This window comes from Microcebus murinus, chromosome 1 (assembly GCF_040939455.1).
Source record: "Microcebus murinus isolate Inina chromosome 1, M.murinus_Inina_mat1.0, whole genome shotgun sequence".
In the NCBI taxonomy this organism is placed as follows: domain Eukaryota; kingdom Metazoa; phylum Chordata; class Mammalia; order Primates; family Cheirogaleidae; genus Microcebus; species Microcebus murinus.
In genome coordinates, this window is record NC_134104.1 from 119,003,531 (window position 1) to 119,029,740 (window position 26,210).

Here is a 26,210-nt window from a genome sequence, read left to right on the forward strand (position 1 = left end):
ACTTGCTTAGTTCACATTTATCATATTATGAATTATGTTGAGTTTCTCTCCATGTCTTTACTGGGCATTTGTAGTTCTTTGAAATGCTTTTTCACATAACCATTTTTCTATCTGGTAATTTGCCTTTTTTCTTCTGATTAATAGTTGCTCTTTGCTATTATGGATACTAATCTTATGTCTGTTTTATAGTTTGCAAATATTGCCTCCCAGTCTGTCACTTGTTTTGATAATAGTTGGAAGGTCATAGCATAGGAATCAGACAGCCTAGGTTCAAGCCTACTTCTACAATTCATTAAATGTAAAGCCTTGGAAAAGTCACTTAAGCTTTCTAAGACTTAGTAACCCACTCTTAAAGTAGGGATCATATTAGTACCCAGACCATCGAATTATTGTGAACATTAAATGAGATTATTCATGAAAAGTGCTTAGCACGATGTGTGGCACAATGAAAGTGCTCAATTAATTGCAATTATTATGATTTTTATGATTATCATGTCATGTTGGCGAGCACTTTTTAATGTAGTTACATCTATCAGGTGTAAGTTAAATATCAGTTAAAATGTCTTTGATTGCAAGTAACAGAAAACCAAATTTAAAAGATGGCCTCAAAATAACCAAAATATATTTTTTCAAATATTAATAACAAGAAGTTCATAGGTAGTGCAGCTCTAGAATTGGCTATTTAAGTGGCTCAACAATATCAGCAAAAGTTTGGATTTTTTTTTATCCCTTTGCCATCCTCAGAATGTTATACTGGAAGCTTCCATTATGGGCACAAGTCAGCTATCACATTTATAAGCATCACATCAAGAAACAACATCAAGTTAAAGAAGAGGGACAATTTCTTCCTCCTAAGAGTGAGGAAAACTTTCTCAGAACTCTTCCCAACTCTACTTCTCACGTCTAATTGGTCAGAACTTAGACATGCTCAAAACAATTACTAATAAATAGATGGGTGTGGTGGTGCGTACTTATAGTCCCAGCTACTTAGGAGGCTGAGGCAGGAAAATCGCTTAAGCCTAGGAGTTTGAAGCTGCAGTGAGCTATCATCACACCACTGCACTTCAGCTTGGGCAATATAGCAAGACCCATCTCCAAGTCTCTAAAATAAAAACTACTAATGGAGAAAATGAGATTAAATCATTGACAGATAAATTAGAATTTATCTTTGAAACACATGGAGGGGGAATAGACATGCAAACAAAACAAGGAGTCAGCTACTCTATCAGTTAGGATTAGAGTTAGCTGCATAAAATAAAACACATGAAATAAAGAGCTTTAAATATATATGGGACATTAGTTCTCTCTCATATAAAAGATAGCCAAAGGCAAGCACTCCAGCACTGGTATCAGCGACTCCATAGTTATTAGGAATTCAGGCTCATTGTGGATTCTACCCTACCAACCTTACTCCTGGCTTCCACCTCCAAGGTCAAGAGAGGCTGCTGGAGCTCCAGTCATCATATCCATGTTCCACTCAGGAAGAGAGGATGTATAGAAGGACAAAATGGTGCCACTTCTATTTAAGTCAGTCCCTTCTATAACATTTCTCCAAAGGTTCCACTCAACAACATCAACATTTATTTGTCCACTTTTAGCTGCAACGAAAATTGAAAATTAGTCTTTTAACTGGGCACACGGCTGCTGAGACTAATATTTCAATTATACAGGAAAGTAAAATGAGAAGAATGGATATCGGATAAGCATTTATCAGTATCTGCCATAGCCAGCAAAGAAGAAAGGCGTTATGGCTTTTGAATGGGCAACGAAAATATTCAGCTTTACTTTTCCTTTGCTATTTGTTTAGGAAGTCTTTCCACATCTATGCATTAATAATTTCATCCTTTTTCTAAAGTGCCTTCCTTTATTGCAGAGACTAAGAAGGTCAAAACTACATTTCTTAAACTCCCTTGCAACTTGAATCTAGGAGTGATTTAAGTTCTGCCAATTAGAGGTCCTTATAGAAGATTTGGAAGCTGGGCTGTCCAGTCATAACATTTATGGGTATAAGTGGTAAGGCAGATACCATTTGCCCATAGGAGCATTAGAAGTAGCTTCCTTCACTTTAGGTCACAGTTGAGATGTTGCATTCCTGAAGCTGAATTCCTATCTTCCTTCATATGACAGAAGTAGAAGCTTCCCTGGAGAGCCAGTTCCAGATGTTTTTCCAGGAGAACCAACTTAGACCCCAACTATCCAGCCCTTTTGTAGATATTGGAAGCAACTAACTTTCTGCATTAAATCCTCTTCTGATTGAAATAGCCAATGTGGTTTCTGTTTTCTACAATGGAAATATTGCTACACCATTCAAAGACTATAAAAATGTTTTCCTATATTTTTGAAATCTTAAGTTCTTGTTTTTGATATGTGTTTCTTTAATACATCTAGAATTAATTTTTATTATGGTGTGAGAAAGTAATTTAACTAAAAATTAATAATCAATTATTGCAGCACCATTCATTAAACACTAATTTTTAAATAACACATTTAATCATATACTAACTTCTCTTATGAAGGGGATCTGATAAACCGAAGAAGAAAAGATTATTGTATTGGAATAAAAATTATAGTAGCATGTAGTGAAATGTGTACGATTGCATTTGAATTAAAGACATTTCAAGAAAGGCACACAGTTTTTGTTTGGTTTTGTTTCTGGATGGAGCTATTTTCAATCACTCTGTGTAGCTGTCCTGGTATCAAAATATAGCTGACTGACAGAAATGAGATAAAGAGAGAGAAGATCAAGATCAAGATTTAATATATTTTTAAACACAGGAGAAGATTAAGCAACAGCAGACAATGTCCAGGGAAAATATCACTCTTAGTTACCCTGATTAGAGGCACCCTTATTCACATTATAATGAGAAAGTCATGGCTATGGTTTAACTATGTCTCCTAAAAAACATGTGTTGGAAATTTAACCCCTAATGCAACAATATTAAGAGGTAAGACCTTTAAGAGGTGATTAAGCCATGAAAGCTCCATCCTCACAAATGGCTTAAGACTTAAGGCTGTTATCACAGGTTTACTATAAAAGGCTGAGTTTGGGCTTTCTTCCTCTCTCCCCCACTCTTCCCCACTCTCACCTTCTCCGCCATCCCTTCTCTCGATCTCTAGCCACCTCTCCCTCTCTCCCTACCACCAAGGGATGACATAGCAAGAAAGCCCATGCAAGATGCCAGCCCCTTGATCTTGAACTTCCCAGACTCCAGAAATGGGAGCCAATAAATTTCTGTTCTTTATAAGTTACCCAGTCTCAGGTACTCTGTTATAGCATCACAAAACTGACTAGGACAAAAAATTAGTACCAAGAAGTGGGGCTGCTGCTACAACAAAAACCTGAAAATGTGGAAGCAACTTTGGAACTGGGTAATGGATAGAAGCTGGGGGAGTTGGAGGAGCAGACTAGACAAAGCCAGGATTGCCATAAACATAGCACTAATGGTGATTCTGGTTAGGGCTCAAAAGAAGAGAAGAGAAAGAAAATTATGGAATTATTAGAGATTACTTAAGTGGTCTTGATCAAAACATTGGTATAAATATCAACAGTAAAGGCTACTCTGATGAGGTCTCAGATGAAAAAAAAGGAACATCTTACTGGAAACTGGAGTAAAAGGTATCCTTGTTATAAAATAGCAAAGAACATGGCTGAATTGTGTCCATGCCAAAGGGCTTTATGGAAGGCAGAACTTAAGAGCAGTAAACTAGGTCAGGATATCTGGTGGAGGAAATCTCTAAGCAGCAAAGCATTCAGGGTGCTACATGCTTTCTTTTAACTACATATAATAAAATGCAAGAGGAGAGAAATGCTTTAAAGATAGAATTAACAATGAAAAGGGAAGCAGAGTGGAAAGATTTAGAAAATTTGCAGCCTGGCCATGTAAAGAATGAAAAGACAGGTTTAGGAGAGCAAACCAAGGGTGTGGCCAAGCAATCATTTGCTAAGAAGATTAGTATAAAGAGAAGGAAGACAGGTGCTGTTCATCAAGACAATGGGAGAATGACTGCAAAGGCATTTCAGAAATCTTTAAGGCAAGCTTGAATCTTGAGAGTAAGGTTTCCAGAAGGCACTCACAAAACCTCAGCATCCACCCCCTGTGCTACCTCAAGTATCTGCTCTCCATATTCTGGTGCAGTGCTCCTCAGCTGCCCCAGCTATGGCTGCAGAGGACCTGGGTGTGGCTTGACCTGCTGCTCTGGAAAGCATAAGCCATAAACCTTCATAGCATCCACATGGTGCTAATTCTGCAGGTACATATAAGACAAGCGCTTGTGGGGCCATGGCTTCTTCCACCTAGATTTTGAAGGATGTTAAAAACAGCCTGGAGACACAGCACAGACTTGTCATGGGGTAGAGTTACTGCAGCGAGCTCCCACTACGGCAATGCCTACTGGATTTGTGGGAGTGAGGCCACAGCAGAGAGCCTCCACTAAGGCAATACCTAGTGGAGCCTCAGGAGTGGGGCCACCCCCCCAAGACCCCAGAACTATAGGGCTATCAGCATGCAGGTGTAGTCTGGGCAAGCTTCAGGCATGAGACTCCAACCTGTGACAGCTGCTGTGTGAACTGAGCCCAGAAAATCTATGGGTCTTGGGCCACTAAGACCTTGAGAGCCCAACCCCTGCCCCAGTGTGCCCAGAAGGTGGGACACGGAGTCAAGAAAGATTGTTTTGGAGACTTAAGATTGGACGTTGGGCGGCGGGGGAAATGGCGGACGGGAAGGAGGGAGAGGAGAAGCCTGAAAAGTCGCAGCGAGCTGGAGCCGCCGGAGTAATGGAGGAGAAAGTTCCAGTCGCAGCGCTGAGAAGAGATCAGCTGAAGAAGAAGCTGCAGACCTCCCAACAAAGCCTACAAAGGTCTCCAAGTTTGGATTTGCCATAGGTAGTCAGACAACAAAGAAAGCATCAGCCATATCCATCAAACTTGGATCAAGTAAGCCTAGAGAAACTGTTCCAACTCTTGCTCCAAAAACTCTTTCAGTAGCAGCGGCTTTTAATGAAGATGAAGATAGTGAACCAGAGGAAATGCCTCCAGAAGCAAAGATGGGGATGAAGAATGTTGGAAGGGATACACCAACATCAGCTGGACCAAACTCCTTCAATAAAGGAAAGCGTGGGTTTCTGATAACCAGAAGCTGTGGGAACGAAATATAAAATCTCATCTTGGAAATGTCCATGACCAAGACAATTAAATGATGTGTTTTGAAATCGGGGTGTGGGGTGGGTGTAAAGTTAAAAGGAACAGTTTCCTTTTTTAAAGAATGGTATAAGACTATCTTTGGAGCTGCTTTTTTTTTTCTTTTTCATTTTTTTTTTTTAAGATTGAGTGGTACACTAATAAAGGAGAGTTTGAAATTAGAGGTAATTTATGTTTTATATACAGATTTCAAGACATTTGCTAATTTTGTAGTTTCATGTGATTAGTTTCCAAAGGTTACAGATAATAAAGAAATCAGAAATGGTACCTTTTTAAGAATTGCATATTTTTTTAAACACAACTATTAGCACATTGAAAGGGAAGCAAAAAGTTATTGTCTATTTAAAACTGCAAGCAGTTACCCTCTTAACTCCCTCATTACCTAAACTGGCTCCCAGGAACAGCCTTACAGAGAGAGGGAGTATTGTATTGGGAGGGAAATGTTACTGAACTATTGCCTGAAAGTAAATTTAGATAAAATTAAAATACAGCTTTTTTTCCTCATGGGCATTTGTTTTGTTTCAAGTCAACATAAACTAGGTATTGCATTGCTATCAGTGGATATAGACACTTAAGTTACTAACTTGTGAAATCCAATTTGAATTGAACTTAACTACAGGCTTTCTTACAAGTACAATTATCTGGTTTATTTTAAGAATATACGTATTGACCAATGATGGCCTTTCAAAATGCACATTTTAGGTACTGAAAATGGAAGGAAAGAAAATGCATCTTCAAACATTTTATGGAATCTCTCACCACATTTACTTTGTTAGATTTGTGTGTTTGTAGGGTGTTTGTTTTTGTATTTTTGTATTGTATATGAACTTTTATTAATGTGACAGTTACACATCTTTAAAAGCATAGAGACAAAAGAAGCATACAGTATAATGATTCCCTTGAAAAGTCCTGCAATGTTAAAATTTGGAGGCAGCTTCATTCTATTTTATTGGTGGTAACTACTCGCTGAGCTCTTTTAATAGGTAATAATTCCAGAGAAGCAGCCTGTGTATATTCCTAACACTTTGTTCACTTGCTTTTAAGTTTAGAATAAGCCCCAGGTAAAACAATGGAAATATAGAACTCTTAGTTCTTACATGATTTAATTTTATCAAGATACATGAATTTAACTTACTTTAATGTAGGAAAACTATCCATTTTTGTCCACTTTACTGTTTGTGAAAATAACATCCCTCTCCTACATATTCTTTTCTTGACCCAAATGAAATATAACCTAAGGTCAAGATGGGAGAGAGAAATGACTGAGATGAATGTCTTTACTAAAATGCCAATAAATTTGTCAAACTCAAAAAAAAAAAAAAAAAGAGAGATTGGATGTTGTTTACCCTGTTAGATTTTGGACTTACTTGAAACAAGTTACCCCTTTCTTCTTGCCTATTTCTCCCTTTTTAAAAGGGAATGCCCATCCTATGCCTGTCTCACCACTGTATTTTGGAAGCACATAACTTATTTTGATTTCATAGCCCATAGTGGGAGGGGAATTTGCTTTAAGATAAATCATGCCTGAATCTCACCCACATTTGATATAGATGAGACTTTGTAATTTGGACTTTTTTAGTGACACAAATCAAGTTAAGACTTTTGGGGCTATTGGGATGGAATAAACATATTTTGTTTGCGAGAAGGACATGGGATTTGGGGGCCAGGGTCAAAATGCTATGGTTTGAATGTGTCCCTCAAAAAGCATGGGTTGGAAACTTACCCCAATGCAACAGTATTAAGAGGTGAGACCTTTGAGAAGTGATTAGGTCAAGAGGGCTCTCTCCTCATAAATGGATTAAGATTGGTAGTGCAGAAGTGTGTTCATTATTGCACTATGAAAGGTTGAGTTTGGCCTCTTTCTTTTTTTCTCTCTCTCTTTCCCTTTCTCTCTCTGTCTTTCTCTCCCTACCTCCCTTTTTCTTTCCCTCTTCTTCTCCCTCTGTCTGCCTGTCTTTGCCCTTCCACCAAGATGCTGGCTCCTTGATCTTGGACTTTCCAGCCTCCAGAAATGTAAGCCAATAAATCTCTCTTTATTATAAATCACCCAATCTGTGGTATTCTGTTATAGCAGCACAAACATACTAAGAGAGCCACTGGAAAATGAAATAAACACTAATGAGGACAGATTTCCATGTAGTTTAGTCACCTTTACCTTGGGGAAAGGACTAAAGACATTTGGGTTGGACAGTAAACAAAGAATTTACACTTAGATGGACTTTGATGGTATTTGAATCAAATTCACATATTGTGTCATCTGTTCTCTACCAAAATTTCTTTAAGGAAGACTACAGAACTCATTCACTCCCAAAGGCTGTGTACACAGGCCAAGGATCGTGGCAATTGCATTCAACTTGAATTACTCTCCCTCTTTCTTGCTGCTCACAAGGGGGGTCAAGTTCAATCCAAGGCTCTTAGAAGTGGTAGAAAAGGCAATTAACTGCAATATTCCTTGGTTTGTTGCTGGATTCTCTTATTAACTTTTATCAACTTATCTATTTTAATGCCAACTAGAGTGTTTAAATTGTTATGACATTATAAAACAGGTTAATATCTGGTAAGCAAAATCCCCTTTGTTGTTCTCCCTCTTAAATCTCTTATATTGGATCTTTCATGTGCACTTTCTCTGCTAGGTAAACTTCACAATCATCCTTTCAAGTTTTATAAAAGAATATTTTGGGCTTTCGATTGATGTTTATTTGCATTTACAAATAAAATTTCTGGAGAGTTGCCATTCTCACAATTTTGAGCCTTTCAAATCTTGGTATGTCTTTATTTAGCTTTTTCTTTATGGTTTTTCAATAAAGTTTTACTCTCTTTTGTATGACTCTTATACATTTCTCATTAGATCTGTTAAGTATTTTGCTGCTGTTATGAATGCCACCTTAGCACTTCATTGTCTATGTGGTTTTTGTTGATCTATGATAAAGCAGCTAGATTCTGTATGTTGGTTTTGTATTCAGATGACTTGCTGCATTATTTTAATAATTCTAACGATTTTTATTGTTTTCTCTTAGATCTTTTAGGTAGTCAAGCATTCTATTTCCAAACAATATTTTATCTCTTCCTTTCCAATAAGTGTACCCATTTTTCTTGTTGCATTATCTAATACCTCCAGAATAATGTTGAAAGGTTGCAGTAATAGTCTTATCTTCTCTTGTCTTTTTCTTAAAGATAATGCTTTTAAAGACTTGCCACTGACATTTGGAATAGATTTCTGTTAAATATACTTCCTCAAATTACAAAATGTTTATCTATTACTTTTCTCAGCTTTTTATGAGGGTTATACTGCTTTTTGTCTTCAATTTTCCTTTTAATAAGAAAGATGTGTTAAATTTTATCAAATATTTGTTTTGGCATTTACTAGGAAGATTACATGGTTTTTCTTCCTTAATTTATTAATGTAATAATCTTCATTGATAATGTCATAAATAACACCTACACTTACATTCCTAGAGTGAATTCTACTTGCTCACAATTGATCATTTTGCATAGCAGCGTTACTTGGAGTTTATAGACACAGCATTCTCATTTAGAATATAGCTCAGAAACCTGTAAAATGATAATAAAAGTTTCAACATTTCTGTCATTGGAGTCCTATAAAAGCAGGAGAAAGAGGGCCAGAGTAAAAAAGTACTTGAAGAAATAATGACTGAAAACTTCTCAAATATGGCAAAAAGACATACACGTAGAGATTCAAGAAGGTGAATGAATTCTAAACAGAATAAAGAAATTCACACTAAGACACATCATAATCGAAACTCTAAAAATGAGAGACAAACAAAAAATCTTTAAAGAATCCAAAAAGACACTCAACCTGTAGGGGAAACAACTAAAATGACTATATATTTCTCATCAGAAACCAGCCAAGATGGACAACTAGAGACATTGCTTGTAGGACCATCCTGGCTGGAAGGTAGAATATTGGACTGAAGACAGTGGAGAGCACTTGCAGCTCAGGTGTGGATAACAGAGAGAGACAACAGACATGTCTGGGTACCCCACCAAGAAAAACTGCGAAGCTAACAAAGAAGAAGATAAGAGAAGGCAGCAGCAGAACCAACCAAACCCAAAGAGGCTTGGAGCCCAGTGAAAGGGTAAGGGGGTGTTCCCCTCCCCCACATAGGTACCTACGGTGAGGAGCTGGACACAAAACAATTGGAGGAACTTCCACCCTCCATGAGTCCAGGCATGGCGGCTAAATAGGAATAGCGGGGTGAACCAGTGAGCCCCGGGAGTTTGAGTGTTCAAAAGGGACACCTCACAGGAGAGTGCATGAGACTGTAGCACCAGCTTTCTTATACGTAGACACTTCCTCCTCTGCACCTCCTCCAATCACGACATCAGAGAAAGTAATTTTAGCTTGGGCTGGCTGGTAGCCATGGCCACTCCCCCCATTGGAACCAAGAGAGTACTCTGAATTGAGAAGTTCACAGATAGTTACTTCTCTATGGTGGATGCACATTCCCTGTTGAGCCCGCCACTAAGAGTGGGCCCCCCTGCCCAATTTGCAAGCTTCCTGCCAGCCGGAATTTCATGGAATCAGGCACTGGTGGCTCAGACAGGCCGAATGGACCTGGTGCCCACTAGACATGAGAGCGGTACAGGGAGAGATCTTGGCCTAGGACATGGGCGGCTAGGAAGCTGCAGGAAAGTGTGGAGGGTTGCTGGGGAATGGAGATCCGTGAGTGAGCCCATCCCAGACCCCTGTTGGAGAACCACCATATTGGATAGGGGTGCAGCACTCAGAGTGAATTAGCCTAAGCTCCTGGTTCCCACAACAACCAAATGCCTTGGGCATGCTAGCTGAACAGAAGCAATGGACCCTGCCCCCCACCTCATTACAATAGGAAGTGCAGCTTGAGCCAAGAAACTTGCAAGTAGCCGCTTTCCCCCAGTGGGAACATGCCCCTTGTTAGGCCCTTGCAGATAGAGAGGCATATCTTTCCCCTTTTGGGCTTTTGTGATGGAACAGGGGTGCACAATTGGGGATCCCCTACCCACCAGTGTCCCATGGAGACACACACTGGAGGGTCAGACACACCAACTGAAGGGTAGTCTGAGAGCTGCTCTCAGGTGATGAGGAAAGTTACATGGACTGATCTGATGGGAAAATGCTGTGGAGTTCCAGAGAATGAATAAGGAGGGTGCTCACACCACCCTGACAGAAACTGCACTAGTGGTCAAGGGCAGAAAGAGCCTGGCCTGGGGCCTTAGCTCTAAAGCACTTAGGCCCCTCTCTTGGGAACAGCCTTCCTGGTGTTGGAAAGATTGCCCTGAACTTCATGCCAGCAGCTCCCCCTAGAGGCCAGATATGCAAACTCTGAGCCCTGCCAAAGCTTTGCATTGCCTCTTAAGGTCTTGCAATCCAACCACAATCTGTCCTGCTGCTCCTCCCACCTCAAGGGGAGTAGAGATCAAGTAACACCCTGAGATCTACAAATTCCCTACTAAAATTTGGGCATTTGGGTGCCCCACTTGGGGAACCAGAGCTTACCATGGGCACAAAAGAACATCTCAGCAGCTGGTTCTTCCACGTAAACTTCAATCAATGACGGGGGAACAACCCCACAGCTAAGCATAGCACCTTCCAGCCTAAGAAAACAGGGAACAGCTGATTCCTACTCATAAGTACCACCACCATCTCAGAGATTAAGCTGGGGTACCTAACTCACTACACACTGTTGGGTGTAGGTGAAGACAGCAGGTCGAAGGTGATCCAACAGGTTCATCAAACCTGCTAGAACACCCATAGGCAACTAAGGACCAGCACTCCTCTTCTGGGCATGGTCAGGGATTAATGACCTGAATAATCATTCCTGATCATTAATCAGGATTAATCATGACTGATCATTAATCAGCCATTAATCTTCCTGATTAATGACTTGCATGCTGATACCCCTATAGTTCTGGGGTCTTAGGGGATGGTCCCATTCCTGAGGCTTCACTAGGCATTGTCTTAGTGGAAGCTCTCTGCAGTGGCCTCACTCCCACAACTCCAGTAGGAATTGCCATAATGGGAGCTCTTTATATGCCAACAAGAGCCAAGCTGAGAATTACATTAAAGACTCAATATCTTTCACAATAACAACAAACAAAATAAAATATCTAGGAGTATATCTAACAAAGGAGGTGAAAGACCTCTATGGGGAGAACTATGGAACACTAAGGAAGTAAATCACAGAGAATGTAAACAAACAAAAAAACATACCATACTCATGGATTGGCAGAATCAACATTATTAAAATGTCTATACTACCCAAGGTGATTTACAGATTCAATGCAATCCCACTTAAAATACCAATGTCATTTTTCACAGACTTAGAAAAAATAATTCTATGCTTCATATGGAACCAGAATACACCATGAATAGCCAAAGCAACCTTAAGAAAAAGAACAAATCAGGACACAATCACATTACCATATTTCAAGCTATACTACATGGCTATAGCAACCAAAACAGCATGCTATTACCACAGAGACATTGACCAATTAATCAGAACAGAGAATAAGGTATAAAACCATCCTCATATTTCCATCTGATTTTTGACAAAGCAGTTAAAAACATACACTGGGGAAAAGAATCCCTGTTCAATAAGTGGTGCTGGGAAAATTGGATAACCACATGTAGAAGAATGAAACAAGATCCACACTTTTCACCTTTCACAAAAATCAACTCACAATGGATAACAGACTTAAACATAAGGTGTGAAATATAAGAATTTTAGAAGAAAATGTTGGAAAAACTCTTTAGATATCTGTTTAGGCAAAGAATTTATGGAGACCCCAAACACAATCACAGGAACAATAAAAATGAATAATTGGGACCTGATTAAACTAAAATGTTTCTGCACAGCCAAGGAAACAATCAATAGAGCAAATAGACAACCTACAGAATGGGAAAAAATATTTGCATGCATGCTATATATTCAATAAAGGGCTAATAATCAGAATCTACAAAGAACTCCCAAGAAAATCAGCAAGAAAAACTCAAACAATCCCATTAAAAAGTACACAAAAGACATGGACAGGAGCTTTTCAAAAGAAGATAGACTAATGGCCAATAAATACATGAAAAAATGCTCAAAATCTCAATCATCAGGGAAATGCAAATCAAAACCACAAAGATAGCACCTAACTCCAGTGAGAATGACTTTTATTAAAAAGTTCCAAAGCAACAGATGTTGATGAGAATGCAGAGAGGAAGAAACACTTACATACTGTTGGTGGGATTGCAAACTAGTATAACCTCTATGGAAAGTAGTTTGGAGATACCTTAAAGAACTAAAAGTAGACCTACCATTTGATCCACCAATCCCACTACTGGATATCTACACAAAGGAAAAAAGTTAATTTTACCTAAGAGACTTCTGCACAAGAATGTTTATAGCAGCACAATTCACAATTGCAAAAATGTGAAATCAACACAAGTGCCTATCAATTCATGAGTGGATTAATAAAACATGGTATATGTATACCATGGAGTACTACTCAGCCACAAAAAAATTTCACCCTGCTGGTGGGTGGACACTTCCTATCTCTGAGAATAAGCAGTCTGAGGGAAGGGGGGACCCGGGACCGGCACGTTCCACCACTCACAAAGGCAAGCTCCAAAAAATTATTCCTCACAGCATGGTGAATGGGGCTAACTTTATTGACATAATGGTGATGATGGAAAGATAAATCTTTAAACTCAACGAAATCTTTAGACTCAATGAAAATCAAGCAGGTGAAAGGGAGGGGGAGGGGATAGGTAAATTCCCACTTAATAGGTATAATGTACACTCTCCGGGTGATGGGCACACTTATAATTTTGACACAAACTATACAAAAGCAATTCATATAACCAAAATGTTTGTATTCCTGTAATGTTCTGAAATAAAAAGAAAAAAGAATCACCAAGTGTAACAATTAAAAAACAAAAAAGATAATGTAAGTAAAAAAAAAAAAAAATGAAAACCAGAAGGAAGTGGTAAAATATTTTCAAGTGCTGAAAGAAAATAACTATCAACTCAAAATTCTATATCCAGTGAAAATATCCTTCAGGAAAGAAGAAAAAATATATATATTCTTAGGGGAAGGAAAACTAAGACAGTTTGTCACCAACCAGCTTTCTTTGTGGTTTAACCAAAAGAATGAATAAATAAAACTCTCTAAACAGAAAGGAACTGATAAAGTAGGAAATCTGAGAACATCAGAAAGGAAGAAAAAACACAGTAAATGAAACTTTGAGTAAATACAATAGATTTTCCTTCTTCACTTGAGTTTTCCAAATTATGTATAAGGGTTGAACAAAAATTGTAACACTGATGTAGTTCTAAATGTATATAGAAAAAATATTTAAGACAATTATATTATAAATAGGGAAGAGTAATAGGATGTAAAGTGAGGTCATTATTATATATTACTTGAACTGGTAAAATGACTACATCAGTAGACTGTAATATGTAATGACATTAATACTGTAATTAATATCATAAGACTGTAATATATAATGACATTAATACTGTAATGACTACATCAGTAGACTGTAATAAGAGATATAAAGATAGAAACCCCACACAAAAAGCTATATAAAGAGATAACATTTAAGGATGCTTCTGATAAATCAGCAAACAATTTTTTAAGTGTTTGAATAACACAAGGAGGACCACAAAAAGAAAATAGAGAAACAAAAAACAAAGAGGACAGACACAAAACAAAAAGCAAAACAGCAGACTTAAGCCCCAACTTATCAATAATTACACTAAATGTAAATGGTTTAAATACCAGTACATTAACATGAAAAGACAGAGTTTGTCAAAATGGAATAATAAACATGATGCAGTAATATGCATTCTATAAGAAACTAACTTCAAATATTATGATACAGGCAAGTTAGGAGTAAAGGGATATAAAAATATATATTATGAAAACATTAATTAAGGAAAAGCAAGAGAGGCTAAAGTAATATCAGATAAAGTAGACTTCAGAGCAAATAAAATTACCACACATAGCAAGGGACAATGTATAAGGATAAAAGAGTCATCCACCAAGAAGATAGAAATGCTAAATCTGTATGCATTAAATAGTAGAGCCAAAATATGTGATGCAAAATCTGATAAAAATTAAGAGAAATAGACAAACTTCTCCACAATTATATCTAGAGGAGTCAAAAACCCTCTCTCAGCAATTGAATAAAAAAATCTACACAGAAAATCAACGAGGATATAGAAGACCTCAATAACAGCATTGACCAACAGAATCTAATTTAAATTTACAGAAAAAATAAATGTCAATGAGACCCAACAAGAGCAGAATATACATTATTTTCAAGTGCCTAAAGAATGCAAATTAAGATAGACCATATCCTGGGCCATCATACAAACATCAACAATTTTTTTTTTATTTCAGCATAATAAGGGGGTACAAATGTTAAGGTTACATGCATTGCTATTGCCTTCCCTGCCCCTTCAAGTCAGAGCTTCAAGCATGTCCATCCCCCGGCAATGCACAATGCACTTATAATGTATATATATAAACCCATCCCCTCCCCCCGCCACCTGCCCGACACCCGATAAATGTTTTTTGTTTTTTTGGGATTTTTTAATAACATTTTGGTTAGATTTTATAATTTTGCCTTTACTTAGCAAAGGTTAGAGGTATGCCCTTCCTCTCCACACTGTTCAGCACATCCCTCAGATGTGAATCTATCCCCCCACCCCCAGAATCTCTGGTGAACACCACCACCCTTTGAGCACCATATTGAAAATCAGTCAGTACCAATGTGACGGTGAGTACATATGGAGCCCATCTCTCTGCTCTTGTGTCACCTCACTTTGGATAATGGGCTTAAGCTCAATCCAAGATAATATAAGCAGTATTAGCTCGCTGTTATTTCTTAGAATTGAGTAATAGTCCATTGAAAACATATACCAAATTTTAATTATCCAGTCATGAATTGATGGGCACTTGGGTTGTTTCCATGTCCTTACAATAGTGAATTGTGCTGCCAAAAACATTCGGGTGCAGATGTCTTTATAATAGAATGATTTATGCTCTTTTGGGTAGATGCCTAATAATGCTATTGCTGGGTTGAATGGTATTTCTATTTTTAGCTCTTTGAGGTATCTCCAAATTCTTTTCCACTAAGGTTGTACTAATTTGCAGTCCCACCAGCAGTGTAAGAGTATTCCTGTCTCTCCGCATCCTCGCCAGCATTTATTGCTTTGGGATTTCTTGATATGGGCCAATCTCACTGGGGTTAGATGATATCTCATTGTGGTTTTGATTTGCATTTCTTTAATGATTAGAGATGTTGAGCATTTTTTGATATGTTTGCTGGAAAATTAGAATCATAAAGAGGATATTCCCTGACCACAACGAAATCAAACTGAAAATCAAAACCAGAAAGATAACAGGAATATCTCCAAATACATGGAAACTAAATGATACACTTCTATATAATTCACAAATCAAAGCATGAGTCTCAAAAAATACATTGAATTGAATGAAAATGAAATACAACATTAGCAAAAGTTGTGGGATACAGCTAAAGGAAAATTTTTAGCACTAAATATATACATTAGAAATCAGGAAAAGTCTCAAATAAATAATCAAAGCCCCCACCTCAAGGAACTAGAAAAGAAGAGCAGATGTAAACAAAGCAAGCAGAAGAGATGAAACAATAAATATAAGAGCAGAAATCAATAAAACTGAAAGCAGAAAAGCAATAAAAAATAAATGCAACAAAAAGCTGGATCTTTGAAAAGATCAATAAAATTTATAAACCTTAGCAAGACTTTCAAAATTTTTTTAAAAAAAAGAGAGAGATGACACAAATTATTAACATCAGCAATGAAATAGGGAACTCCACAGACATCAAAGAGTTAAAAGGGAATACTATAAGTAGCTCTACACCCATGAATTTGACAACCTAGATGATATGGACCAATGCCTCAAAAAGTACAAACTACCACAACTCACCTAATAGAACATAGATAACTCACATATGATATAATTCACCCATTTAAAGTGTAAAATTTAATGAATTTTAGTATATTTGTTGAGTTGTTCGTCCATCAGCACAGTTTTAGAAAATTTTTATTTCAGAAAGAAACTCCACTTACTTTAGCTATCACCACCACCCTCATCTCCCAATCCTACCTAGCCCTTAGGAAACTACCAATTTACTTTCTGTATCTATAGCTTTGCCCATTCTAGACATTTCTTATAAACAGAATCATATAATATGTGGTCCTTTGTGACTTGCTTCTTTCACTTAGCCTAATGTTTCCAAGACTCACTAATATTTAATTTCTTTTTACTGCCAAATAGTATTTCATTGTATGGTTATATCACATTTTACTTATCCATTCATCAGTTGATTGAAATTTGGGTTCTTTCCACTTTGGGGCTATTATTAATAATGCCACTATGAGCATTCATAAGTTTTTGTGTGGACATACATTTTCATTTCTTTGGGGTATATACTTAGTGGTAAAATAGCCAGATCATATGGTAACTTCATGTTTAACCATTTAAAGAACTGCCAGACTGTTTCCTGAAGTAGCTGCTTCATTTTATATTCCCATCAGCAGTGGATGAAGGTTCCAATCTCTAACACTTGTTATTCATTAACTGTCTTTTCTACTATAGCCATCCTGGTGGGTATGAAGTGAAATTAGCAATTCCCTGATGGCTAACGATGTTGAGAGTTTTGGGGGTACTTACTAGCCATTTGTCTATCTTGTTTGGAAAACAAACTGTCTATTCAAATACTTTGCCCATTTTTAATAATTGAGTGATTCACCTTTTGATTATTTAGTTCTAATACTTCTTTATATATTCTCAATACTAGACTCATCAGATACATGATTTTCAAATATTTTCTGCAGTTTTGTAGATTATCTTTTCATTTACTTAACAGTATCCTTTGAAGCACAAATGTTTTTAATTTTTATGAAGTCTAATTCATCTATTTTTCCTTAGTAGCTTGTGCTTTTGTTGTCATACCTAAGAAAGCATTGCCTAATCCAAAGTGAAAAATAATTATTTCATTAATTTCTGCTCTAATCCTTATTATTTCCTTCTTTCTTATTGCTTTGGGTTTACTCTGCTTTTCTTTTCCCAGTGTCGTAGGGTGGAAGGTTAAGTTTTTGATTTGGAACTCTTATTTTTTAATGTCAGCATATAATTTTCACTGTGATTTCATTTTACTCATGGATTATTTACAAATATATTTCTGAATTCCCATAGAGAAAGTGGATTTCCTTCAGACAATCATGGATTTTCTTGTTAAACTTTTGTTATTAATTTTAATTTTACTGTGGCTAGAAAACAAATTCTGTATGATTTTAATCCTTTGATATTTATTGAGGCTTGCTTTATGGCCCAGTGTATAGTTAATTTTTATAAATATTTCATAGGTGTTTTAAAGAATATCTATCCCATGGATGGTGGGTAGAGTGCCCATGTGTGATCACATTTCCTATAACTTTACTGACTTTTTGGTCTGTTTTTAAAAATCAGTTATTCTAAGATACATCATAATTACTCATTGTGATCACACAATTATCCAGTTCTCATAGTTTTGTAAATTTTTACATTACATTTAGCTTCCATGTTATTAAGTGAATAAAAACTTAGAATTATTAATTCCTTATGAGTTAAACATTTTATTATAAAATACTCTTCTTTAATGATTTCTGCCTTAAGGTCTATCTACTTTGTCTTATATTAATACAACTATTAATATATCAGCTTTCTTCTGGTTAGTGTTTTATTTTCTTTTACCTTCAACTTCCTTTACCCATATGTTTCACATGTATTTTTTATAAATGGAATATAGATGAGTCTTATTTTTTATTCAGTCTAAAAAATTTTTAATTAAAGCATTCAATCTATTTGACTTTAATGTAATTACTGATATGTTTGGGTTAAATTTACTATACCTCTTCTATTTCCTTTTCTTCTCCTTTTCTGCCTTTAAAAAATAGCAGTGTTTTTTATGAGTGTTTTTTATGATTCCATTTCCCCCTCTATTATCTTAGAAATTATACACTGTTTTACTATTATAATGGTAACACTAGAAATTATCACATACATCCGTAAGTTATAAGTGTTTAATAACCCAAGTAATACAAGGTCATGAGAACTCTTTAGCTACATTTACATACCCTTTCTGATATATATACAACAGTTATACATTTTAATGTTCTATATATTTTAAACCTAATAACACATTGTAAATGTTTGATATAGTCAGTGTTCATTTCTATTTACCTAAACCATTTTTACTGCAATTCCTTATTCCTTTATATCTACCTAGGATAATTTTCTTTTCGTCTGAGGAGTACCTTTACTGCTGGCTCTCTTAGTGACAAATTCTCAGATTTTATTTGAAAATGTCTTTTTTCATTTTTTATTTTTAATTATTATGGATATCTAATAGTTAATTATAGACTACACGTGATGTTTCAATACAGGCATACAATGTGACTTAAATCAGGATAATTGGGGTATCCATCACCTCAGGTATGTATCATTTCTTTGTATTAGGAACATTTCAATTCCACTCTTTTAGTTATTTTAAAGTATATCCTAACTTATTGTTGAATAAAGTCACTTTTTTGTTCTATCAAGTTAATTTGTTCATTTTATCTATATAACTATATTTTTGTACTCATTAACCATCCCCCCTTTATCTGGCCCCTGCTACCCTTTCCAGCTTCTGATTACCATCATTCTAATCTCTGTCTCCATAAGCTCAATTGTTTTTAATATTTAGCTCCCACATAAGAGTAAGAATATGCAAAATTTGTCTTTCTGTGCTTGGTTTATTTCACTTAATATAATGTTCTCCAGTTCCATCCATGTTGTTGGAAATGGCAGGATTTCCTTCTTTTCAATCCTATATAAGATTCCATTGTGTTTACTACAATTTCTTTATTCATTCATCCATTGATGGACACTTAGGTTGATTCCAAATCTTGGCTATTGTGAATAGTGCTGCAATAAATGTGAGAGTGCAGATATCTTTTTGATTTATTGATTTCCTTTCTTTTGGTTATATACCTAGCAGTGGGATTAATGGATCATATAGTATTTCTATTTTTAGGTTTTTGTGTGTTTTTTTGAGGAACTTCCATATTATTCTTCATAGTGGTTGTACTAATTTACATTCCCACCAACAATGTACGAGGGTTCCTTTTCTCCACATCCTCACCAACATTCATTATTGCCTGCCTTTTTGATACAATTCCTTTCATTCTTGAAAGATATTTTGGCTAGATATAGGATTCTAGGTTGGTATTTATTTTCTTCATACTTTGATATTATTTCACTGTCTTGTGGTTTTGAAGTAGTTAGTTGTTAATCTAATTTTTGTTCCTTTCAAAATAATTTCTTTTTTTCCCCCCTCTGATAGCTTGTGTATTTTTATCTGATTTTGATTTTAAACAGTTTTGCTATATGGCTAGGTAAGGATTTCTCTTTGTTGGTTCAGCGTTTGCAAGCCATCTTAAGTCTGTGACTCAAAGTCTCTCACCAGTTTTCGGCAAGCTATCCTCCACTGCTTTCTTCTGACCTAATCTCTTGATCCTCTCCTTCTTAGATTTCAATTATCCATATGTTAGAACCTCTCCCCGTATTGTCTATATCTCTCATAATCTCCTCCATGTATCCTTTATTTTTGTCCCTCTGTGATTTGTTAGGGTTGTTGTTCTCCTGATCTATCCCCCAATGTACTGATTATCTTTTAGATATGTGTAATCTCATATTAAACTTATTCATTGAGTTCTTTAATTTGATTGTTATATTTTTTCAATTCTATAATTTTATTTGGTCTTGCTTGTTATGGTTTCTAGTTCTCTGTGGAAAAAAAAATAACACCTCAGTCTTTCTTTTTATCTCCTTTAATTTGCTAAACATAACCATTTTGAAACCTGTGTCTGATACTACACCACATATTCTACAGAGCCAAACCCTGAACCATATGTTCTATACACATTATCTCACAACTCAAATGTGTTATTTTTTACAGAAGAGGAAACTGAGGCCCATAAAAATTACACAGTTGCTAAATAATAGCTCCAAGAATCAAACCTAAATATTCTAAGCTTCAAGATTCATTCTTCTAACCATCTTATTACAGAGCTATGAAAGTCTCCGATATCTGACTAAACCAGAGTCTAAAAATTATAAGGTTAATTTCTTTCCCCACCAAAGCAAGATTTCTCTTTCCTTGTGATAGGTCCTCTCTCAAACTCCATCACAACATTTATCTTGTATTTTTCTTTTTTTATATGCTTTCCTATATTTACTAATACATTCATTCATCATTAAGTATTCTTTTTGAGCATCTATCACATGGTTCCAGGCCCAGCGATACATGATAAACAAGGCATACATAGTTCCTGTCTCATAGAACTTCCATTCTAGTGGGAGGTAATAAATAGTAAATGTGTAAGCAAATACATCAGGAAGTGATGAAGTCAATGAGGAAATAAAATAGTCTACTATAGTAAATTGTAATGTTGGATGTTGACTTTAGCTAGGCAGTCAGGGTAGACATCTCATAGGAGGTGACATTTGAACTACAACCTGAAGGAGAAAAGTATTCTATGCAGAAGGAAGAATAAGTGCACAGATACCATATTTGAATGATACTTGGCACATTTAAGGCACAGAAGGACATTGGGTGTGGCTGGGCCTTGTAAATGAAGAGGAGATAGGTGGAACATGAGATAGAAAGTTGGAAGGGGTGGAAATCAGGGCATCATTGCAGTATTTCAGGTAAAAAGTGATGATAGCAACTTCCACTTTCAGCCATAAGGAAGTAACAGTGACCTATTTATCCTTCCACTGTAAGCCACTAAAAACTGGACAAAATATATGTTTTCAGACATTGGAGAACAATCAGCATGAAACCATGATTCATGTAAGAGGGAAAACAAATAAGATGAGCCCTGTGATCACTCAACTTTCTGCCTGAAAATACCTTCCAGACCACAAAGCTGCAAAGAGATCCCAGCCATGCACAGGATCTCACTGAGTTGAGAAGACAAACAGGAGTTCAGGGAGGTTGCAGAACAGAGTTTCAGAAAGGAGGGAGCTCTTTAGAAAAAATACATCCATAAATCTACATTGAGGCCTCTTAAAAACTGCATTTAAACAAGCCCCTCCATGCTCTAGCTGATATTTGTGTACATCAAAATTTGTGTACATCAAAATACTCTAAAGACCTAAAAAAACAGAACCATGAAGAAATGTATACGATGTCCTCAAGGGAATAGGCTACATTTCTTATTACTGCCTGATATGGTGACGAATTTCACTACTTCAAATATACACTCACCTCCCTGAAGATAAAAAGGGATCAGGAGAGCCTCTTGACTTATGGGGTTTAAGATTTCACATGGTGGAAGAAACCAGCTGGCAAAGAAGCTCTTCTTTACTGTCCCTGGCTCCATTTTTGAAGCTGTCACACTGATTTGAGTTTTCATCTCCTCAGCATGGAACCCATGTTCGTTGGGGCAGATTTTTGTATTTCCCAGGTGTGGGCGCATGCTTGTTTGCTTGTTGGTTGAATGAGTAATTGAATAAATGAATTAATTAAACCAGTGAGACTAGGATCTCAGAATAAGTCATTTTCTTCTCCACTCTGATAAGGTTAGGTGAGGAAGTCAGCCCTATCAACTTCTGATCTTTGAGAACGTCCTAGGAGCCCCCGAAGGTTTATCATTCATTCTTTCCAGCCAGCCCCGGTTCAAGGTAGACAATTCTGCATGGCGGAGCCAATGCCTCATCTTGGAACAGGGGACTGTAGCTGAGAAATTTTGCTTTGACTGTCACTACGCTGAGGACCCAGCATCCTGTCAAGATTTGGGATCAAGTTTGTTTTTGAAAAGAGCAAAGAGAACAACAATTTAAAAATCAAAGAAATTCATTTTAGTAGTAAAAGGTTAACAGGCTTTAGGAGGAACAATTTTTAATCACCCTCGTCTAGACTCTATCACTGGAATCACCAGCCGCCGAGTGAAATATGGCCCAACTGCCGCCACCAAACAGCTCCTAAAGACTGTTGTATTTAATCATGTCTGTGCACCACTTATGGATTTTCATTATGATTCCTGATGCTGTTGCGCTGGGTAAAATATTAATATCCATAGTAATGATGCATGAAGCTTGGAGTGTAATTTCTTCACTCTTCTTGTCTGATATTAAATTGTTACCACTTTATCATTTGTGTAGAACTGCACGTTTCAATTAATCTTTCCATATCAGCAGCCCTGATTAATATAGATCATGATTCATAAGCTTATCGTCACTATAGTTTTAACAGATCATTTATAAAGATCTTAAATTTCAGGGTCTGGGAGGTGCAGCTGCTGTGTCCAATGTGCCTCTTTATTCTCTGTTCCAACAGTGCTGCTATACACCGGCTGTCACCTCCTGTTGAATAATTAATTTCAGGAAGCCAAATTTGCCCAAGGAAAAAAAAAAAAAACAGAACAAGGGGACTGGCGATTGGCAGGGCACTGGCAATGTTTGTTCACCTTTCCATGCCCAGTCCGGATGTCGCCTGCTCTTCATCAGCTGGAACTGCTGCTTTGGGGTATTAACCACAGGTGTGTGTGGGCTTCTGCCGGCTGCAGTGGGCAATCCCAGCCAGCACAGCCATCCCAGGACAGTTGTTGAGATTTGATGAAGCGTTGGATAATGTCCCAGGCAGCTGCTGCTGCTCACATGAATCTGCAGACCTCATCAGGTCTGGCATGGTGCCTGGGACCTAAAGTTGGTCCTGCAATACACAGTCTAAGCCCTGTGCTCAGTGTAGGGTGGGAGTGAGCCGGGGCATTAGCAAGTGAGAGGTTTTCAAACATTTCTACAAACACTGAGGGCTCAGGCTCTTTTATCAAAGGAGGCTATTAAGGCCCATAGAGGGCTGTTTGGCCCATAGACACATGGTCCGTGACTGGGAGCCTGGAGGCCATTGCAGGGTCCTCTCCACAGAACTGCCTGTCAACCAACTTGAGGCTGGAGCAGGCCCATGCAGAACTCCCTAGAGAACAACCCCACCTTGGACAGAACAAAAGAGAACCAGAAATTAAGCAGACCTTACTGACTTTCTTGGACCTACTTTTGAAGCTTAATTCTCATAATTGAAATTTCCCAAAGACTGCAGGTACATGGGAAAACATCTGGATGAGAATTTGGGGGGAAAAAAAGCATCTATTCTGGTAATTGGTAACTGGTCTGGTGACCATTAAGCTGGTAACATTTTGTTGACTTCAAAATCTGAATATTTTGTTTCAACCTTGATCATCAAATCATGTGATTTTTAAAAACTTATTCTGAGTAAATTTGTGCTCTTTGGTTTGATCACATTTTTCCATCTTCTATTATACCTCTACGTGAAAGGCACTGTCCTAAGCCCTAAGGTTTGGGTCTATGTCTTAGTTTGGGTTCCCCTAAGAGAAGATCCTGGGACAAGAATTCAAGAGCAGGCAGTTTATTTGGGAGTGATCCTAGGAAAAAGCACTATGGGAGTGAGGAAGAGAGAGGGAGGAAGGGCAGGCAGCCTGCAGAAGCTGTAAGTTACCAAGTTATCACGTGGGCAACTGGGGAACTCTGGGAACCTGTAGAATATGCCTTAAAGATGCCTCAACAGTGGGATGAGGAAGCCGAACTATTTACCAACTATTTATTTACCATCTGTCATTGGAGGAGCCGATTCTGTGCAATTAACTCTCCCACGTTCCCTCCTGACTTGCCTGCATGTGAGCAGAGTGATTCCTGCAGCTAGAAATAAAAGCTCTCAGATGGAGAGTATGAGTGAGACATTTCTAAAAGCAGGCTTAACACACAGAGGTGAGGATCAAGAGAAAATGAGCATAGTCAACATTTTCTACAGCTCCCCTCCAATCCCATGCATTTGTTCACTCATTAATTCAGAAAGTGTTCAGAGATGTACTCCGGTCTAACACTCTCCACACAGGAGATAGTAGTTACTGAAAAGTCCACTAAAGCTGTGAAGCTTGAAAAAAGAAGTTACATAAATATATATATCTTATGTGTTCTATTTTAACTAAAGCACACAAATGTACATTCATTCACCATTATTTAGTTGTTCGGCCAAGATCTTTTCTTTTAATGTACAAGCACTACAGAGTTCTGTCTTCTCTTTCTTGTACAAACAACATCGATGGAAATGCATCACCCAATTTCGAGTTCCAGCTTTTATTACGTACAGCAAGAACTCAATGTCACTTTTGAAGCAATGTAAGTGCAGAAACTTTCTAGATGTTTATGATTTTCCCCAATCTTTTATAGTGATTTTACCTACATGTAATTCAACAGCTATTTTTTAGTGACTCACCTTTATCAAATCCAAGGCATTCAGTTTAATGTTCAAAGAAGCAATAGTTTCTCTTGTCATATCATCAGTGTATGTAATATGTAATTCAATTTCATGGTTACATTATTAAGCACAACTGTCACAAAACAGGTTTATGGAAAAAGACAATTACAGCTGGACAAGTGGATACCCAAACACATGGGTCTCCTCTCAGTGGGCACCATTACTCCACCCCAGGCAAGTCTTTATATGATTGACTCATTCTATCCCCTAGTCACCTATGTGTGTGTGTGTTGGGGGGCTGGCATCAGGAATAGCTGTTACACCCACTTTACAGATCAGGGTTCCCAGACATACTTGCTTAGGGCCACACAGCCAGCAATTGGCAGAGGTAGGTTTCTAATCCAGGGAGTCTGACCCTAAAGCCCCCTCTCTCTTAATCACAATGCTACATTGCCCTGCCTAGAGAGTGACCTACTAGCAGGGTAATCAAGATTTATCTTCCACACTGTTGATAATGGCACCCAAGCCATGGATGTAAAACAGCACAGTCCTTGGTGAGCCAGGACATCTGGCCACTCTGTTGTTTAGCCACAAGTGTTCAGTGTGTCACAGGCACTGGCCAGAGTGTTAGGCAGCAGAAGGACTTAAGTGGGGGCCCTCCAAGGGAGCTTCAACAGGAGGGAGAGTGTAGTACAGAGGAGAGGGCCACACGAAGCTTACCAGTCAAATGGAAATAAAGCATGTCTACCTGAGTTTTATTATAAGGTACCATAAGTCTTTGTAATATAAGGAGGTCAAGAAAATTTGTAATTTAAAATTAACATAAGAGTTTAGAGGAGGAAGAACATCTTTTCAACCTGAGAATCAAGGAAGCCTTTATAAAGAACGTGGTGTTTCAGCTGGCCGTTGAATGCGGGTAGATTTGGAGTGGTAAAGGAAGGGACATTCCAGGTGGAGGAAAAAGAAGCAAAGGCAAAGAGGCAGGAAGCCAAGGTGTGCATTAAAGGTTGTTAAGTAATTCTGTTTGCCTGGCAAGTTGGGTGACTGAACATTGTGGGAAATGGGAGGGAGGACTTGGGATTGCAACCAGATCACAAGCAAAGTCTAGGTTTACCTGGGAATGGACAGGGAGCTGGGGCCTGGCCTGGCCACTGAGAGTGCAGGCGCTAGAGCTGACTGCCTGGGTTTCAGTCCTCTTACCTTTGCTTCTCTGTGACCTGAGACAGGTCTCATCTCTGGGGCTTAGTGATTGAATTTGTAATATGGGGATAATAATGGTACCTACCTCTCAGGGTTATATAGATTAAATTAGTTTATACATCTACCAAGAGCTTAGAAAGGCACACAGAGGAAGAGATTTGTAAGTATTAGCTATTATTAGTACGATTGAAGTTGAGTTTCAGACAGTTTAAGCTGGTGGCAGAGAAGAGGATGGCTGTCAAAGGGAGGAAGGGGAGAGAGATGATGAAAGCCTGAACTGGTGGAAGACGGGGGAGACAGAGAGAATGTGTGCTGCTCACAGCCATTCGAGGATTTTGAACTTTCTCCTTCCCCACAACCACTCCTTCTGCTCTCTCAGTCTCCAGGTTCCCCCCACACTTCTGGACTGCCCTAGGCAGGTAGCCCGGCCAAGACTCTCACATGTGGTGCTTCATCTGAGAACCCTTGGCC

General features: G+C 37.7%; 1 pseudogene; it reads left to right on the plus strand.

The window, feature by feature from the left end:
- The first annotated feature begins 4,708 nt into the window (after positions 1–4,708).
- LOC109730999 (PEST proteolytic signal-containing nuclear protein-like) lies at positions 4,709–5,623 on the plus strand (annotated as a pseudogene).
- The last annotated feature ends 20,587 nt before the right edge of the window (positions 5,624–26,210 follow it).